Consider the following 19373-nt stretch of genomic DNA (forward strand, 5'->3'; position numbering starts at 1 on the left):
TTGAGGTACTGAATATGTCCATTTAACTAACAGGTACACTCCCTTTACTGAGGTTTCAAGTTATTCTGGGTCATAAAAACATGCTGGCTGCCTTCAAAACTTCGAGATTTAATAAGACAGTAGACTCTAATAAAGAAAACCAAAGAAAGTTTCACCTTCAAACTTTGCCAAATTGTGTTTCTGCAGTTCGTTGCACTTGTAGAGTGCAGACTGACTCCATTTCATGGTAGGAGACCACGGAAATGCAGATTGCTGGTCTAATAATGCTTTGTGGTTTGGGCTTTTGCGGTTGCTTAGCAGTTATGAAAACAATCCACCTGACAAGGTCAGAATTCAAGACCGAGAAACATGGCAAACGGAGGAGAAGTTACATATACAACCCTACCTTCTGAAGTATGAGCCAAGGGCTTAGAGAGAACATTGCCATAGTCATGATATTAAAGTTAGAAATATGTATTCTCTATTAGGAAATGAGAACAAGCACCAACACTTGTTTGTTTCCTTAAATTATCCTGCACTGCTGCACAGAACAGATTTCTGAAGCCTGGTTATCGAGTTCTCTGCAACTGTAGTTTTCTTAAACACCTTTTTTAAAAACATGAAAAAAATAAACCAAAAATCTCAGTCACCATAAACCAATGTACATCATTCATTCTGCTGAACTTTCACTGCAGATCTAATCTATAACTTCTAAAAATAACAACAAAATATCACGTTACATGATCCAGGTTATTCCAACACCAACGTGAGACACAGACTGTGCACTAGCATAGAGAAAAGATGCGACACCTCAGAGTCCTGTGCATTAAGTTTTCAGATTACAAAGAAAGTGAGCGTTCGATGCCCAACATCACACAGGTAGGCTTTGCTGGGAGGCAAAACCTGGCTTGCAGCAAAGTCCAGTGTAACGATGCTTCTCCAGCTCCACCAACTCTTGCCATCAGGTGTAGCCTGGAGCTGGAGAGAAGCCATCCCCAAATACAGAATTTTAGAGAATAGCAGAGTCTTAGTGTAACGTAAAGCACAAAACTTGACAGACCTGTGTGCTAAGTGGCTCACTGCCCTTAGGACCCACTTTTAGGTATGTTTTTGCACATAAAAAGTTTTGCCTACAAATGCCACATTATACTTTGTAATCCCATGCTGGTGTTTATATAAAAACTTCCATTATGAACAGTGTTCCAGTTATTCTATATATGAAGTCCATGCTGACTCCTGTGATAACTTGCTTATGACGAGCTTTAACTACAAGATTTAGAGACACTGGCGTGTTTCTGATGACTCTCAGATGCATGGTGCTGCCGCTAATTACACAGCAACCAGCTTCATTTTAAACATTGTCAGGTTCCAAAAAACATCTGTGCAACGTAATGCTCCCTGATGATACAGCGTTAGGCATGTGCTGCAATCCCTCTCCTTCTCTCCAGAGACATGAGTGATTTTACTTCTACTCTACATGTTTTTATGGCATAACAGCAGCCTCTTTTTACATTATGGTCTAGGATGCCAAGCACATGGAGAGCGAGGTATTACTGGGGCCCTTCTGCAGGGGCAATTTCAGGAGAGGAGCAAGTAAGTTACAGCCTGAGCTTTAGATGGGTCTGTTCTCAATAACTCAATAAGTGAGAAGGGGTGGGATCATATTAACAGCATCACTTTGGCACAAGGGGCCCTGGAACACTTCTTCTTACCTATGCTATGCAAAGGTCCTTCAGTAAACTCTATCCCTTGTCACAGACTTGAGTGCCTTGAATCTTTCAAATAAAACCCATCCCAAAGTCTAAGCACAAAGTGGAATTTAAAACAGCCCAAACCAACAAGCCACATATTGTAAGACAAACAGAAGCAAGAAATCCAGGTAATGTTCCAATTTCAAACCCACGTGCCTATCATTCGCTACTGCAAACCCTGCTGGGATTTACTGGCTGGGCGCTCATGGGTTTGAAGAAATAGAAGATCATATCCAAGGAATCCAAGAGAGAACTACAAAGCCCCAAACAGGTTTATACGTTTGTGACCCCTCAAGCTTCTGAGTGAAACTGCGATTATATGCTATTGCACTCCTACCTGAGCTGCTGTCACTCTGTCTTTTTTAAGTTCATTTCATAAATGCTCTTGCATAATGTATGGGGTTTAATCAGAATTAGGTTTATATATTCTAATTTCTATGGGCTTGGTGGTTTATACACATAGCCTGACAACCAGATTTGGATTCATTGGCTCTAGTCAAATACAGTTCACCTTCAGGCAGCATACCCACGATGACAGGTAAAAGGCGTATTAGGGACAACAGTGCAGAGTCACCCAAACAGCAGGAGAGGTGGCACAGATGAACCAGCAAACCCAGCCAAACACAGGCGGACGCCTGCTGAAGTGACCCAGCTGCTACCAGCTCCAACTTACTGAAAGACACTTGCCTGGATGTAGTTGCCAGACCAGATACTGCCCCAAGCTATTGCAACCCCCAGGATCCAGGCCACACTGCAGAAGAGCCTGAACTTTGCTGGTTGAACTTAGTAGTCCCCACTAAAGGCTGATGCCGTGTGGATCAACACAAAACAACTGGAGATCTCAGAATCATAGAATGTTTTGGGTTGGAAGGGGCCTTTGAGAGGTCATCTAGTCCAACCCCCCTGCAGTGAGCAGGGACACCCCTAACTCGATCGGGTTGCTCAGAGCCCTGTCCAGCCTGGCCTTGAATGTTTCCAGGGATGGGGCCTCCACCACCTCTCTGGGCAACCCGGTCCAGTGTTTCACCACCCTCATGGTAAAGAATTTCTTCTTTATAGCTAGTCTAAATCTACCCTGGTTTAGTTTAAAACCATTACCCCATGTCCTGTCACAACCGGCCCTGCTAAAAAGATTTTCCCCATCTTTCCTATGGGACCCCTTTAGGTACTGAAAGGCCACAATCAGGTCTCCCCGCAGCCTTCTCTTCTCCAGGCTGAACAAGCCCAACTCCCTCAGCCTGTCCTCATAGGAGAGGTGATCCAGCCCTCGGATCATTTTAGTAGCCCTCCTCTGGATCCGCTCCAACAGTTCCATGTCCTTCTTGTGCTGAGGGCTCCAGAGCCCTCTTCTGCATTTTGCCCACCTGTCCCCTCTGTTCTCTTGCCACACAATATGGAAACTCCGCAGCTGGCAGAAAACTCTTGGCTCAGAATGCAGGGGAAAGCTGCAAAGCTACTTTTGGGCGAATGCTGGCCCGGGGGCGGGGTTTGAAGAGATGCATCAGCATGGTGCTGCAATGAGTTAGCACACGTGGAAGCCAGCACGCCTCTGTGGCACAGTTTATCTGCAATGGAGAGCTGAGTAATGCGTTCTTCCGAGAAGGTTGCTTCATTGCACTATTTGTATTGCCTCTGCAATACTGAAGCTCACAAGAAAACAGACATTTCTCAGCAAAGTTCTCCCTGCCTAGGCCTAAATCATACATCTGCATGCCCCAGCGAGGATCACCAGAAGGAATCTAACCTCTTGGTGCCGATTTGCTTCCCACACTCTCTATTTAGACAGTGCTTGTGCATACACTTACTCCCTGGTTGCTGCTTCTACTTCTGGATTGAAAACAGATATGAACATATGCATCCTCCTAGTCCATGAATAATGAGATTTAAGTTTACACAAATATTTGTCAGTAACATATTCTTTTTGAAATATATTTTCAAGATATTCCACATATAAATTATTTCCTTTTTCTCAGATTTGTCTCCTCAGAGGTCTAGACTAGGTATTAATTATCCTCTTGTGAAAATTTATCCAGCAGAGGCAGAGAGATTCCTACCAAAAATCTTTCCACTAAAACTGCTGCAGTGAATGTAGATGGCTTAAACTAAGCTGTAACACACATATTAAATCTTGAGAGAGAAAAACCATGTTCCCATCTAGCAACAATTTCCTGAAAAACTGATAAAGGAAGTTTCCTAAAAATTAAATTATTTTATTGAAATGAAAATCAAGGTTTTGTGGGGGATGAATAGGAAAAGCAAGTATTTATTTCATTTGACATTAGGGTGTTCATTGCTAAATACAGATATAATTTACTGCATATAAGTTCAATGGCAACTTTTGTAATTACAGTCATGGTTTGGAGGGAAGTGTTGCTATAGCAATACCAACCATAGGAAGGAAATGCACATCTACTCAAGAGCATTACTTCTACATATAATTATTTTTTCACATAACACTCTAGCAGAAAAGGCTGCAGTAAATCAATAGCAATGCCTATTTTAATCACATAGGTGGAGTTTGGAAAAGTATTTCACAGAAACACACAGAACAAGGAAATGAAAGACCATGACCACACGTTAAATAGGGTTTTGTTTGTTTTAGTTACTTGAGTGTTGTTCCTTGAATTGTCTTACATCAACTACAGTCAAGAGTTTAAACTCAGGCTTTCCCAAACCGACTCCTCGTGGATTCAGAACACAAAATGTTTGGTGGTTTGTTTTTTTTTTCCCCCTCCTGTTCTCTATGTAATCACAAGCAACCTAAATGTGATCTGATATGCCTAAACTGGTTTGACTCCCAGCTATCTCAGGTCTGCAGGGTTTCTTGGCTCAGGCATTAAGTGAAAGAAATAAATCTGGTTTGGGACTGGAATCAGCCCTGAAGTGATATAGCCACATTTGCATGGCCCTACCCCTGATGCAGCCGGTGTTGGTGTTAATCTGGGAGTCAGATAAACCACAGATCATGACCAACATATGACTGCAATGCCTTTTCCTGGACAGCCCCAAGGGAGGGCTGGTGCCCAGGGCACACTGTGACATTCCCACCCACAGGCTTCCGGCAATTGGACTTTGGCTGCGGGTTTGGGTTACTGGGACTTTGGGTGTTTCTTTCTTTCTTGTGTAAATGTTGACCCCATTCTGTCTGTCTCCACTCCTACCTTGGATTATTGATAAAATCATACTCCTAATCATCCTGGCTTTTAGCTGACTATTTTTTCCTCTTCCATGATTTGGCTCCTTCAATTAAATCTTGCAGCACTCACAATTGCAGTCAGATTTAAAAGAAGGAATCAACTCCATTGAAAACAATCACCAGCACTTACCTGTGAAAACAGATCTATTGTGATCCCGATAGTTGATTTTCTCATGTCTCTCTCTTATTTTTGAGAAATTAGTTTGAACAACAGATTTCTATATATTTTTACAGCTCCTAGCACATCTAGGGGGAGAGAAGAAATGGCTAAAATAGATGTGATTCCTAATAAATAACCTTAATCCAATTGAAATAAAAATTACTCTGATTCCTATGGCCACATGAACATTGTGGTTTTCCCAAAGGCATGTCAAAAGAGCAGATAATTTGAAAATGGCTAAGCAATATAAAACCACACATCATATAGAGTTAAGGATGTCATGCACATAGACACAATTCAAGATGATGGTAGAAAGGAAATCTTTGTAGAAGAGGGGCTTCCATTGCTCATCATCACCACATCCAACATTGTGGACATACAAATGTCACAATCTTACAAAATTCTTCCTCCGCATTGCACAGCCCTGCTGTGCTGGGCAGACTCTTTCATACCAGGTTGGAAGGGACCTCAAGGATCATCTGGTCCAACCTTTCTAGGCAAGAGCACAGTTTAAACAAGATGTCCCAGCACCCTGGTTCTGTAACTTTGAAGTTACAGAAAAGTTGGTTGGAAGGGACCTCTGCAGATCACCAGTTCAACTCTGCTTGAAGAAGGACTGTCACCAATGCTACATCAGGTCACCCACAGCTTGGTCCAGCTGAGCCTTGAAAACCTCCAAGGAAAGATTCCACCACCTCTCTGGGTGACATGTTGAAAATCCTGCACTACTCCCTGGTGAAAAACTTTTTTCCTTTCCTAATAGCCAGTCTGAACTTCTCAAGCTGCAACTTGTCACAGTTGTCCCTTGTTTTTACCATCTGCCATTAGTAAGAGTTCAGCTCCATAGTCATTATAACTCCTCTTCAAGCACCTACAGGCTTCTATGAGATTGCTCCTTAGCCTCTTCTTTTGGCAGAGTAAACCAGCCCAACGCCCTCAACCTCTCCTCATAGCTTATGGGTCCCATGGCTCCAACCAACTTAGTAGTACTCTGCTGCATCCCTCTCTCATTTTCCTTTCCAGTTGAGGAACCTCAAAACCGACCGCAGATCAACAGTGCTGAGGAGAGTAATAACTTCCCCTAATCTGCTGGCCATGCTTTTGATGTAGACCACTATGCCATTTGCCTTACTTGCAATGAACACGCATCACTGGCTCATTTTCAACTTGTCAGCCGCAGTAACATCCCATTGCTTTCCCACAGATATTCTGTTCAGCCAGTTGTTTCCCAGCCTGCACCATTGCATGGAGTTAATCTTCACAGGCACAGAACTTCATGATTATTCTCACTGAACTTCATGAGGTTTCTGTCGACCCAAAGCTCAGGTTTCTTGAAGTCCAGCTTAACTGAATTTCTACCATTTGGTGTAGTAAACTCTTTCTCCTGCCAATTTAATGTGATCTACAACTCTTCTCGGGGTGCATTGTGTCTCAACGTCTAGGTAATTAACAGAGATGTAATACTAATGGTCCAATCCCTCACAGACCACTTATTATTTGTGTCTAATGACACACTGAGCTATTGAAGAACTACCCTTTCAACCCAGATATCTGGGAAATTTTCAATCAATCTAACAATCTGGATCTCCAGCCCATACTTCCACAGCTTCCTCAGAGAGTCATGATAACAAAAACCTCACTGAAGTCAAAATCAGGAAACGCTATACCCACTGATGTCCCCTCATCTACACAGTTAGTCATGTAATTGCAAAAGGCACTCAGGTTGGTCAAGTACAACATGCCCTTGGTACATCTGAGTCAACTGTTCTTGATTATCTTCTCATTGCTCTCACATGTGGAAACAAATTCCTTGAGGACATCATTCATAATATTTCCACTGATCGTGGTAAGGCTGACTGGCCTTCTGTTCCCTGGACTCTCCTTCTTACTCTTCTTAAAGATGCCTGTAATGATAGCCTTTTCCTAGTCTCCAGGGACCTCTCTGCCATCTTTCCACAGATAACAGAATTGCAATTGCATCACCCATGTCCTTCAGAATCCTAGCATAAATCTCATCCAATCTGATGGATTTGAATACAACCAACCAGCTTTTCTACGTAGGTCTGAAGAGTAGAATATTCTTTGTTTCGTGTGCAGCGCTGCTTAATTATGTTCTCCTAGCCAATCTTTGCTTTTGTACAAAATCGTATTTGGAATAGGAATTTACCATGCCTCTTGTTCAGTGGGCCACACTGCAAGACAGGTCATCTCTTGCCTGCACACTCAATTCCACACTGCTTGGGCTCTGAGAACACAGTATTTATCCTCACCTCACCCTTATAAAATAGGAAAGTGTTCTACCCTCTAATCTTCATGAGCAGCTGTCTAGCAAAAAGTACTTCTCACAAGCAGCCAGTGATATTGGAAAGAAGAGAACCCAATTCTTCATATCAGTAGGCCTCTAAATACTGATTAAGGGAGAAGAGAAAGCTGAGAAATACCCACAGCATAAAGAGAAAACTTTTGACCACACCCTTACCAGTATCTCCAAAATAACTGGAGGAATGAAGAAAAAGAGTAACTCGCTGTTCTGACACATGACCTTATACTTGCTTAACAGGACTAAAATTACTAGGTTTCACTGGGATTCTGCTAGGATGTGGTTCCTTCAGGGGAAGGAGGCAGACCCTGTAGGACCCAGTAAGAGTCCCCTTCACTGACACTAGAGATCTCACTGCTGTATTGACAAATCTGTGAGGTGACCTGCCTGAATGCTCCATGCAAGACTGCTGCATACCCTTCCCTCTGACCTTACCAGGGACCTAAGATCTGCTGCGGATGTGTCAGTACTTGCTTCTGAGCTGAGAAACAAGAGGACCCAAATGTTCTCTAGGGCACCACTTCCAGAGGTCTTCAGACAAATCCCGCTGTGCTCCTGCCAAATCTCTGTGCTAAGTTCAAACAGAAGAAGGCATTTCTGCCATACACAGGTTTTAAACTCTATGCCCTACGCTGTGTGTTAATACAATGCGTTTGTACCATGTTAAAACTCCTGTTCAGTTCACAGTGAAGTAGGAAACACAAGTGCAAAGCACTACCTTGCTCCTCTTCATTCAGCCTATGGCACACCAGCAGACCTCTCTATCTGTGACTTGAAATCCACGACATTTACCTAATTTCCACATAACCTTGCACCACAGACTATCGCTCCTGTCCTTCCATATGCCCCCTTTGCTTTCAAGCACCAATACCACAATATTACAAGGGAAGTGCACATCTCCAGTGAGCATATGAGTAAACATGAAGTACAAATGCAAGAGGCTTACTATACCAGTAAAATCAACATGTTCTGGCAGAAAACATTCTCAAGATGATGGAGACCACTTCACCTGTGGCCCAAAATATTTTGTTTTCATGTCATGCAGTTCTGGTGGAGATATATTAATGTAATTTTTTATGTTTACCCTAAGGCATCAGAACGTTCCCTTGCTAACAAGATGGAAAGCTGACATGTTTTCCCTTAATTTTCCAGTGAGATTCTTTCAGAAATTGCTTTTTAAAGAGAAGAAGGTAACTTTTCAAACTGGACAGAGTAATTAGTATGGTTGGAGAGCTAGCTCTCCTAGTGATAGGGTAGAAGGAGAAAGCATGGAAAACAGCATTTTAAAAAGATAAAGCAATGAAGTATGACCTTTTCATTACAGAATTATATTTATTCTTAATGTATTTTCCTGGCCTTAATCTCCCTGAACCTTCAAAACAAGTATTATATAGATCTAATACCTCTATTGGTGCAAGTGGAAAGATCTGGTTTGTAAGATTTTTGCACACCACCATACAGAATACAAAACAAAAACCTCTGAACACACTAGTGAAAATTCTGTAATTAACTTAAAGGAAGTTGCTGCTGGTGATTATGAGCACTTTAGATTAAAAGTATACCAGACAGTATTTTGGGCACTGTATTTTGCATGGAGAGGACAAGGTGGCACAGAGAAGATAAGAATTTCAAAAAATAAAGACAGGCAAAAAGAAAAAAAAAAAAGAGTGTAAGGTGGTGCCCATTTTAGTTTATAAATGAGTCAGCAGTATGGGGTGACATTACACAAAGCTCTGAAAAAATACCTATAAGGACTTGCATGCATCACACAAAAAAGAATCCTATTGTCTTGATTACTTCCAACTGTCAGACATAATAAATTTAGCTTACTCATTACCGACAAGACAAGATGCAAGTTTCCTGCTATATATCTAGGAATGCTATGAGACGTGCTTCTACAATTCCACTTTTTATTTGTATAGCACTTTAAGGGCTCACAGTCACAATCACATTAGTCACATTTGGTGTAGGTGTATGTGGAAAATATGAGAACTACTCTCTTTGAAGGCACCCTGTCATTTAATGAAAGATAGGTTTACTTATACAGTATGGTGACTGTTTTAACATTTTGAACACATGAACCTTTGATCAGAGACGAGTTCTTATGAAGGGCTCCGGATGACCTTACTTCATCTCCCAGAACAAGAGTTATGTATGTTGCCATGGAAATTAAATGTTAGTGATGAGCACTTGTTTTTTGATAAATGCAGATTATGTTGCTTCAGAAGGCAAGAGCTTCCCCATCTTCAAGGACTCAATCTATAGTCAATGATGGAAACTCTGACACTGAGTTTTTTTGGTTTTCAACAAGACTACCCGATTTTTAAGGTGAACTACTGATAGTTGGATGTGCCAGCCTATAACCTGTAGGACTGAGAGTTTAAAATAATATTTAACTTCAAGAGCAAGGCAGAGGCAGTCACAAAGCCACCTGTCCTCCTACACATGTCACCATCCTGGTCGGGGGGAAATCTAGCCTTTCCAGAAAAGTGTTCAGCATTAATGCAACTTCAGCCTGTTTATGATTCACCAGCGGAAGGATGGCTATTGAAATACAACCATTTGTTACTTGAAAACCAAAGCTGCAGTAAATGTAACATTAACAGGCAAAGGTTTTCTGAGAGGAACCTGAGAAGTAAGATCCCCTCCAAGTGATATAGCATGAGCAGCTAATTCATCCGCATGTTGTGAGTGACTTGCTGTCAGATCAGAGTTTAGTTTTGCATACGTGCTTGGTTCAACAGTATCATTGTTAGTGAAGTCCAGAGACCTCATCTTTAAATATGGGATGTTATCACATAATCTTGGAAGCGTATAGTTTCATCTGATCCCTGACTTGCTTGCTGGTAATTCTTTGTGGGCACGTTCACCAGCGGTAAGCAATGCCTAATCCGATCTTGAAAAACCCTGAGCCAGCCAAAGCAACAGGCTTTCCATTGGTAGAGAATTCAGCGTCACCTTCTGTAGACAAACAACTGCTTCCATCACAGCTGTATATGGTCCGATACAAATATTCAGCAGAAAAAAAGTGCTGGACCAAAACACGTGATGCCCCATGCATGCAGCATTCCAGTAGTGGGAACTGAACACCTCTTCACATACCAACTGACTTGGACCCTGTAGCAAACAGCAGCGGGCAGGATTTGAACCAGGTGCCTGTAAAGCACTCCTTTTAGCATAAATACAAGACAGCTTCAGAACATGGTGGATATGGGTTAAATTATTTTCTGAGCCACAGGGATTAATACACAGCTAGGAGTTTGCCTGACATTGCATAGCAATGAAGGGTCAGCGATAGGCCAAAACGAAGGTGAAGTGATACATGTCAGGCACAAAATCAGTCTTTAAGGACACAGTTAAGGCTCCTTTTCTCCTCTGTCAGCTTAGTGATGACAGAACTAGGCAAAGGAACAAAAAAAAAAAAAATGCCTGGGACAGAACTCAGTGATTAGGAAACAGGGGAGATGAAAAAAAATATTAACTGAGAAGATCCAACATTTCCCATCAAATCAATATATTGTTTAGGATGCCCTGAAACCTTGAATTCAAGTATAGTAGAAACCCACAGGCTGCTTTGAAGATACACAGGACAAGGCAGCAGTCACTGAACATAAACATAAGAATGAAGAAAAACTAAAACTGCAGCTAGACAGTGTTATGGAAAAAGTTACTGGTTACCTGCCGAACCCTGGAGGTTTTCGACTGAGTTGGCAGGTTTGACTACTGCATCTAGGTGCAAGATTTGATGGTTGTTTTGATACATACAAGAGAGCACAACATAAATATCCTGGTACCTCTGGGCTCCTTGCCCTCTCCTCTCTGCAAGTGTCATCAAGTTTATTTCAGATGCAAACAAAGGCACAAAAAAAGTGCAGAGGGGATCTGACATTTTGTTCCATGCTAGGAGTGTATTAGCTTAGTCACTTCACTCTGGAGTATCTAATAAAGATAGCAGCAGTGAGGGCTTGGAGGAGGTCACCAGCAGAAGACAGTGTCATTCAATGTCTGTAACGTCTTGATTTGGGATTTCATTTCTTCCCGCAGATGGCAAACTGAAGGGCTCCACAGGGAAGTACAAGCAGAAGCACATCAAAGCAATAATGTACAGTACTGGAGAAAGGATCATAGGGCATGTAAAGAGCTAGGCTGAGAAGTTCCAGCTGCAGTCACAGGAATAAAATGGAATTTACTGCATACAGTGTTAGACTACGTGGCTATCAGAGCTCCAGGTTTGCATAAACAGATCTTTCATCAGAAAAGCAAGCAAATTGTTTCTTTATAGTCCACAGGATCAGAAAGAAGTAAAGCAGTGAGGTTGCAGTTCTATGAAATGAGGGTTAACTAAGGATATCATTCTGTCTGTCACATTCAATTTAGAAATGTGAATACATGAGAGTTTGGGTGTCTTACAAACGGCCTGGGGATCAAGAGTCTCAGTCTCTTAATAAATTTTTTCTCCAACAAAGGAGTTGAGTGCTGTACAGCAATGACATTCAACTCAACAACCAAAGGAAATCCAGAAGCAGTCCTGGACCGTGACATTCCCCTTGACTTAAAGCTGGAAGCAACGAACAAGCTGATGTCAGTGCATGCAATAGAAGTTTTGCTATAAGGGCTCCTTCTGTAACAAAATTGCACCCTCAGAATTGTCCTTAAAATTAAGTTTAAACAGAATCATGCCGCCCATTTTAGACCAGCTGACAAGAAAAATAAGTCCCATTGACGGTACTGTGAGCATGTGAACACGTGACAGTATGACAAACATTATCAGAAAGTATTTCATGTCACTCGGGCAAGTCCTTTTCTCTTTCTCCCCTCCTCTCCTTCATGACAGAGCACTTCTGTAGTCCCCTACTCAAGCTACGGGCATATAATGAGGGAGCTGCAGTAGAAACTTACTTATTTTTATACTTAAAGAAGAAGATTTTTAATACCAATGTCCAATGAGACTGTGTGCTTGTGAATAAGCAATGACAGGTGGTAAAAGCAGATGGTTTTGAAAAGATCTGCGGCAGTCCCTGGCTCCGCCGTCCTAGTGGCTCCGCAGGATACTGGCAGAGAAAGCGGTTCCCCTCCTCTTCTTCCTTCGCCTTGCTCCAGAAAGCCAGAAGCAGCCGACCTCGCTGGCTGCCACAAAGCCAGGATAGGACCCGCAAAGCTCACTCGCTCACGGGCTTCATCCCGCACCCAAACTCCTTCTGCCTCGCTGCAGAAGCCCAGCCCATCGCCAGCCGCTGGTGCAGGCTAACCAGCTGGGTGATCTTCTGACAAGAGCCACAAAACCACCACTGTGTTTGCTGGTCCAGACCGGGAACAGAGCAAGGCAGAGCTCCTGGTTTCAGCAGTCCAGCACTGCAGATATTCACCACAGATCACGACCACTTTGCTCCTGGGAGCTGCTTCTGAACGTGTTACTTCTGACCACACCAGAGAAGGATATCTAAGAGGGAGCATCACTGAAGGCTCCAGCACTGACGCCAGGCACAAACACCTGCCTTCCAGTACAGACCTCTGCCGAAAGCACTAGGACCCATTTCTGAAGGCCTTGGCGATGAAGGATGTATCTCAGATGCTTCAACCCTGCACAACCAAACAAACCTTCCCTAGTGATGAACAACCTTTTGTCATTGTTCACAGAGTGATGCTGCAACAGGGAGCAAAGCTCAGAGAAGCACAATTGCTCATATAAAAACTCTAAACAGAGAGAGTGGGGGTAAAAAATTTTTTCCTATGTCAACGAGAGCGGTAACAGAAAAGCATATTTCCAAACAAGTGTTGTGCATTTGGCCAAAACAGCGCTGACTGCCACAACCTTCTCTAAGTTCTTGTTACTTGTGCTTAGGGAGCAAAGACTAATGAGAGAACCGCGCTAACTTCAGGCTGTCACTCTCCGCACGCCGCATCAGCTGCGGCATAGCACTAGTTACAGCCAGCTGTAACTCTGTTTTGAGATACCACACTACACCTATGAAGATGACTCGGGCAATTTCATATACCACCAGTGAATCATTAAATGGTACCACCTCTGGCTACTACCAAACCCATCTGCATAGCCCACTTTAACTCCATGGTACACCCATCTCAAAGAACCTTCTAAAAGACTGCTGTGTTCTGTTAATACCTACTTATTTTGTGAATAAATTAAGAATCTCTCGTTTAGGATTTACTAAGGTATACTGTGGGAATTACACTCCTGAAAAGGGCCAGTAGCTTTTCTACATAGCATCTCTGCTTTTCAGATCTTCCTCAGAGTGAGGTCTGATTGACTCAATGTCAACATAACACTTACTCTTGTTTTCCATTTCTTTAAACAGGATAAGGGTGCAGCTTTGTAAGAATCTTTCCCTTATAGTTCATCTGTAGTGTTGTTTACCGAATTACAATCAGTTTACATTTTCATAATTTCACTCATAATATAGAGGTCATTTCTGAAGGAACATTCTGGAGACAGTTGTGACACTACAACGTATTTATATTCAGTATCCCCTGACTAAGAAAAGGCCCTCCTGAACTATCTATGGAAAAAAAAAAAAATAAAAAAAAAATCCACATTTACAGGAAATCAGGGAACCTTTCTAACTGGGTTTATGGTTGCTTTCAGTAAGATCAAACAAAAAGGGGAGTTGTCAATCCAGCTGGCCCCAATTTTATGCAGCATTGCAGAAACAGTTGTGAAAATGAGTTTGCTATAAAGGTGGACACAAGCCATTCAAACCTGGAATCAAAAACTTACATTTGTTTCCAGAGAACACCCCATGGTAAAATTGCATCTGACCTTTGGGCACAATAAAACATGGATCTGGGCTTGGATAAGGCAAGGCTGAATGTCAGCTTTAGAAATTAAATTGTAAGCATCCAGGTTTGTGACTGGTCCTGCCATTCTTGCATGCATTAACTGGTCATTAAGTTTTTTATTTGTTCTGTTAGCCCCACAGGACAACTTACTGCTTCTCAAAACAGGTATAGGTGACGGATACTGGCATAATGGGTTAAAAATGAAATGAAGTATGAGGAAAACCAATAATATGCATCTCTTATGGGCACAGCTGCTCCACAATTACTTTCAGCAAAAAGAAAACATTGAACACTAATAGAGTATTTCTGTGGCACAAGGCATCTTTTTCTGTGAGCACGGGTGGAAGAACAGAGCCCTATGCAATTTCCAGTCACTTGAAACTGCCTAAGCATATAGGTACACGCACAGAGAAACACACGTACACGCAACTCTTGCAAGAGGCAGCTAATATAAGCACAGAACTGAACACAATTATAGTTGAATTACAAGTATTTTTGCCAAACCTTCAAAATGGCTCATGCTTTAACAAAAACTAACGTAGCCAGAGATTTGAAGAAGGGATTTCCAGTTTCCAATAATTACCAATAGAACATTAATTATATGCCTACACACAAGATCCTACTACTGACTATTTCACTGTGTAAAGACCTAATTAGCTGTAATTTTAACACTGTATATCACCCAGACAACTACATTTTCTAAAGGAAGCCTGAAAGCACTATTTAGATGAGAATTTAAAAAAAAAAAAAAATCAAACAGACAAAACATCTACCTTGGATGGTGTTAAAAAACCATGAGTTGTAGGCTTACCATTCAAAAATTCAATGGAAAAAATACAATAAAAGACAAAGCATCCACTGTAGTATAGTCTTTGCTGTCGTAACAGCGGAAAATGAACTTTTGCCAGGCATGGCTGTGTATAAAAAGGGCTGAGACGCTACAAGTGCATGGTGACCCATGGTGGCACTACGCAGCAGTTCCCAAGGACTGAGTCACAGAAGTCCAGGAGATCTCAACAAGAAAAAGCAAACTAGGGAAATGCTCCCCCATGAGTGCTCCCTATGGCTCTGACCATTCTGTGCTGAGAAATTATTGTTGTTGATATAGAATCATAGAATTGTTTATGTTGGAAAAGACCTTTAAGATCTAGTCCAACCATTAACCTAACACTGCCAAGTCCACCACTAAACCATGTCCCTAAGTGTTATGTCTACCCATCTTTTAAATACCTCCAGGGATGGGGACTCAACCACTTCCCTTGGGCAGCCCATTCCAATGCTTGACAACCCTCGCAGTGAAGAAATTTTTCCTAATATCCAATCTAAACCTCCCCTGGCACAACTTGAGGCCATTTCTCCTTGTCCTATTGCTTGCTACTTGGGAGAAGAGACCAACACCCACCTCACTACAGCCTCCTGTCAGGCAGTTGTAGAGGGCGATAAGGTCTCCCCTCAGCCTCCTCTTCTCCAGGCTAAACAACCCCAGTTCCCTCAGCTGCTCCTCATCAGACTTGTGCTCCAGACCCCTCACCAGCTTCGTTGCCCTTCTCTGGACACGTTCCAGCACCTCAATGTCCTTCTTGTAGTGAGGGGCCCAAAACTGAACACAGTATTCGAGCTGCAGCCTCACCAGTGCCAAGTAGAGAGGAAAGATGACTTCTCTACTCCTGCTGGCCACACTACTCCTGATACAAGCCAGGATGCCATTGGCCTTCCTGGGCACACTGCTGGCTCACATTCAGCCGGCTGTCACACCACAAACCTGGGCTTTATCAGCAGAGGCCATGTGCAAACACAGAGCAAAAAAGAGAGACTGTAGCTGAAGTAGTCTGCGATTTAAATACAGGATAGGCGGACTTAGAAGCAAGGGGAGTGGTGATGAGGATATAAATTGCGTCAGTGGCAGAATTGATCCCAAAACCCGAATTCAGAGCTCTACATCCTGAGCAAAGGGAAGTAATTTTTTAGTATGCCCAGAATACAGGTATTTAGAACAACATTTTGTCCTCCAAGTTTTCTCTTTCACTCAGTTCATCACACCCATGAAGAGTATGTCTACACAGGTGACTGGAGACAGACAGGTACCTCTCTTCACTCTCCACATTGGTCAGATATAAGCCAAACCCAGTCTGGAAGCCATGCAGAGTGTCAACACTGCACTGAGCAAGCTCCTTAGGCTACAGGTCCACCACCTTTTTAATCTGGTCCAAATGGGACTCCTACTGAGCTTGATGAGGACCAGCCTGCTCTTCCCCCAAGTGCACGTCTCTTGCTGACTCCTCAGTGCATTTTAGTCATGCATTGAGTCAGACCCTGGAACTCATCCAACTGAAAACCAGGCCAACAGCAACAACAAAAGTGGATTTGCATTTGGCCACAAGTGATAGTACCAGCACAAGCAAGAGAGATCAGGAATGTGCAGCCAGAGGCTGAACCTTTGGCAGGAGACCACACTTACGGCAAATTAAAATGACCGCTGAACCACTGCCTTTGCCTTGCAGAGAGGAAAGTTTTGGTTAGCTCCAGCACAGTTTCACCTTAATACAGGTGAACACCTCCTGGACAAGAACCGCCTGTGTAATAGCTTGTCGTGCCAGGGAAGTGAACATGCTTCAGATGATACTTCTAGGTACGTCTGGAGATGCCTAACCGCCTACTGCTAGTAACTTAGATAATGTTTCTCTCATTGGAGAGCATTGCAATATTCAAACTTTCATTTCTTAAGCCTCCTTTGCAGACGCAGGATCTTTAGGGAATAAGAATGCTATAATTTTTAATAGTAATAATGGGATAATAATGCAGCTGCAGAGCAATGCTAACATTATCCCCTGCAGCAATTATCCCCAACATTTTCCTACAAACATAGCAAATCCAAACAACATAATAAGATAAGCCATAGTCCCCAGATGAGTCAGCACTCATCAGCAGAGTTTCCCCAGCCCCACAAAGTTACTCTCCACTGCCCTTCAGCTTCTATGAACTACTCAGATCTGTGGTATCACCAAAGAAGAAAAAAAAAGAAAAAAAAAAAAGTGTCCTCCTTTTCCCATTTCAAAACATGTATTCTTTTTCTGCTTTCCTATGCCCTCATTTAGATGATCTGTTCCTTGTATAGATCAACATTACTTGTCATTGGGAAAAAAAAGTCAAATTGATCAGTTAGGAGCTTCCTACATGGAACGTAAGGAAAAAAATTGAAGTTTTTCTACAATGACAGTCTAATGTTGCAGACTGCCCCATTAGAACAAGGATCTACACTGCCACAGGACTTGAAATCAGTGGTGTTGGAGAGGTTTATAAAGATATCAGCTGCTCATTCATGTTCCTCTACCGTACCATGCACACCAAGTGGCAGTCTCCACGTCTTTGCTCATATTGCCCATATTCCCTGCCACAGTCCTCCTGCCCCATCATTACCCATGCTCTGCATGCCAGCACCCCCACACCTCCCCAACCTCCCCCCCTGCCACCATCCACCCACCTTACCCTGCTCAGAGATCCAAGTCTGTCAGATCTGAACTGACTTTGGGGAAAGCACAGGAAGCTTATCAGTCAAAGCTGCCTCCGTAACAGAGCCACAAACTTTGTGCCTCTGTTAACAGACCACTCCCTACTACTTTTCTGCCAACCCATCTCTAGAGTCTTCTTTTTTTTTTGCCCAGCTGACACGCTACTGGTTGTATTTCTCAGGCTTTTCTTACATGGTCTTCAAGATGTTTTAAAAGTACATATCCTCACCACTAATCTAAACAAGCCTTAATAGGGATTAGGATTGAAACCCAGATTGGCAGAACTGAGGAATTTGCAGCTTTGTTACAGTATCAGATGCATCCTCAAACATCCTCTAAATATAGTAAAAGGCTGGCCTAAATCTGCTATTGCTTCATGTTTAATTCAGATACCTTCGAGTGAGTGCATCTCTCTTCCCCTCCCCTCCCCTCCCCCCCCCCCCCCCCCCTCTTTCTCTCTCCCTCCACAAAAAAAACGCTGACTTTAACTTAAACAAACACTCCAAAACACAGAGGAAGTGTTTTAAGAACTTGTTTCTACAAAACTATAGTTTATCAGAGGGAGAGAACACAATAGATCTGGAGATGAAAGCACTACATTATAACAGGGATTTTACAACTTCTCTAAAGCAAGTATCAGTGTAATGTCTAAACTACGTAGTTACTTTAAAGAGGAGTACTTTATACAGTAATGAACAGAACTTGCACTTTCCTATTCAAGAGCCTTGCAGCTAAGCAGGAAATGATGATGCTTTTGATACAGTAGATGCAAATGAAACCAATCTCCAGCAGCAGATCTCTGAACTGCCATCAGCTTCTTATCAAGTAGAGATGAAGGTTGCCAGAACGCCAGAACACGCAGGAAGTTGCACTCTAAAGCAACGTGAGCTTCGGTATTAAAAGCTTCTGAAAGGCCATGCATTTTATTACGCCTTTGAGATCAATAGTTCAATTTTACACTTACTTTAATACAAATCCAGGCAAACCAGGATTAGAGTAGATACAGATTTTGGAGTACCGTTTTCTAGCCTAATAATGACCTTCACAGACAGCAAAATCCCAGCCTAAACAAAGATGCAAAACTAGTCTTTTGACTGAATTTATAGCGCAATATTTCTGGGTGAAGCAACTCTCATTTAGTTTCACTGCTTCCCACTACAAGATAATGGTCTGTCATTAGTTATTCATCTCTCTAGTTATGCCCTTAAAAGGTTCTGAGGCACACATAAAAGCAAATTGTTCTGAGCAACAATATACTGTAAAGGACTGCATAAGACCAGACAAGGTCATGTGTGTCTAGTTTCTAGAAAAGCAAGGATATCCTCACAGGATCCCGTAACAAAATTTGAATTAAATCTTTCTGGTGCCATGTGGGCAGGTGGGCAGCAAGAATATCCAGTAATTTCCCAATCAAGAGACAGAAAACAGCACCAAGGCTCAGAACGAGGAGCCCTCATCATACGGCTTAAACTCTATTGCTGTCTGATGCTACCCTCTGAAAAAAAAAAAAAATTGAAAAAAAAATGTATGGGCCTAATTGCAGGGAAAACAAAAAAGGCAACCTCCCCTCTAAAATGATATTAGATCTTCCTTTTTTTTTTTTTTAATAGCATCACACTGAAGATTACCCCTACCTGGAGCAAACCCTGCTGTGAAACAGAGC

The 19373-nt window shown here is 42.4% G+C and overlaps 1 protein-coding gene across 1 annotated transcript in view; it reads right to left on the bottom strand.

Annotated features, from left to right (window-relative positions):
* Positions 1 to 19373, bottom strand: part of FAR2 (fatty acyl-CoA reductase 2) — a 152548-nt gene that overhangs the window by 132827 nt on the left and 348 nt on the right. The window lies entirely within an intron of this gene.

The sequence above is a fragment of the Egretta garzetta genome, unplaced genomic scaffold (genome assembly GCF_000687185.1).
Source record: "Egretta garzetta isolate BGI_Z169 unplaced genomic scaffold, ASM68718v1 scaffold293, whole genome shotgun sequence".
In the NCBI taxonomy this organism is placed as follows: Eukaryota; Metazoa; Chordata; class Aves; order Pelecaniformes; family Ardeidae; genus Egretta; species Egretta garzetta.